Genomic DNA, 1,488 nt, shown 5'->3' with positions numbered 1-1,488 from the left:
AATAAGCGTCTGTGAGGATGGGGAGATGTTGGAACCTTTGGTGGAACTGTAAAATGGTACAGCTGCTGTGGAAATCAGTGTGGTTCCTCAAAAAACTAAAAATAAAACCGCCATATGATCTAGCAATTCCACTTCTGGGTATGTGCCTAAAAGAATTGAAAGCAGGGTCTTAAAGAGATACTTGCTCACCTATGTTCATAACAGCACTATTCACAATAGCCAAGATGTGGAGGAACCCATATGCCCATCCACTGATGAATAAACAAAGAGTGGTATATTCATACAATGGAACATTATTCAGCCTTAAAAAGAAAGGAAATCCTGTCACATGCTACAACATGGATAAACTTTGAGAACATTATGCTAGGTGAAATAAACTGATTGTAGAAGGATACACACTGTATGAGTCTACTGATATGAGGTACATAGAGTAGTGAAAATCACAGAGACAGAAAGTAGAATGGTGGTTCCCAAGGGCTGGGAGAAGGGAAAGAGGGGAGCTATTGTTTAATAGGTATAGAGTTTCAGATTTGCAAGGTGAAAAATTCTGGAGATCCTTTTCCATCGCGATTTCAGTGTGCTCACACACTGTGGGACTGTCCGCTTAAAGTGGCTAAGATGATAAATTTTATGGTATGTATTTTTTACCACATTAAAAAAAAAAATCAATGGAATAAATGCCTCAAAAATCTAAGAGGTATAAATCGACAGAGGGAGGAATGGATATGTGGACAGATAGGTGATAAAGCAAGTATAATGAGATGTTAACTGTAGAATCTAGGTGGTGGATACATAGGTGTTTATTGTAAAACCCCTTCAACTTTTTCGTATGTTGGAAATTTCCATAATGAAATAATGGCAAAGAATTTAAAAAATCAATGTAGTCATTAAAATTTATATAATGTACTCTACATGTGATACCTATACTGTACATATATAGCTATTATTTATAATTATGGTACATTTTTCTTAAAAATAATTAAACCTCTCTGAAAGAGTAGAATATTATAAAAATAAAAGTGGTACTCTTTATGACATTAATTTGCTTAACATTTTTCCCATCAGATAACATAAACACATTAGTTTTTAGAAAATCAATTAGGGAAGAAAGGCTCTTAGAGTGAATTTTTTTTTTTTATACCTACAGCATCTTGTATTCCTAGGTGGTCTCCCATCCAAGTACTAACCAGGCCCGACCCTGCTTAGCTTCCGAGATCAGATGAGATCGAGCATGTTCAGGATGGCATGGCCATAGACTAGAGTGAATATTAACTGACCTCTGCTCAACCCCCTCCAACCCCAGTCCTACTTCCCAGAGCTTACTGCACATCCTCACTTCTGTTTTTATGTTTTGGGTGGTTATTTCTCTATCTTTAACTAAAATGCTTATACTGCTATTTCTCATTTCATCAACTTTAGGCATTGTCTGTTGACTTCCTGCCCTGGGAGATGTGGATTTGGTTCCCATACGTGATCCTCACCTACCAT

At 36.6% G+C, this 1,488-nt stretch overlaps 1 pseudogene; it reads right to left on the bottom strand.

Annotated features, from left to right (window-relative positions):
- Positions 1-1,138: 1,138 nt before the first annotated feature.
- On the bottom strand, positions 1,139-1,257 carry LOC111734645 (annotated as a pseudogene).
- Positions 1,258-1,488: the final 231 nt, after the last annotated feature.

This window comes from Pteropus vampyrus, unplaced genomic scaffold (genome assembly GCF_000151845.1).
Source record: "Pteropus vampyrus isolate Shadow unplaced genomic scaffold, Pvam_2.0 Scaffold2843, whole genome shotgun sequence".
Classification (NCBI taxonomy): domain Eukaryota; kingdom Metazoa; phylum Chordata; class Mammalia; order Chiroptera; family Pteropodidae; genus Pteropus; species Pteropus vampyrus.
Note: the sequence above shows the minus strand (reverse complement) of the source record. Positions and strands in the feature narration are given on the sequence as shown.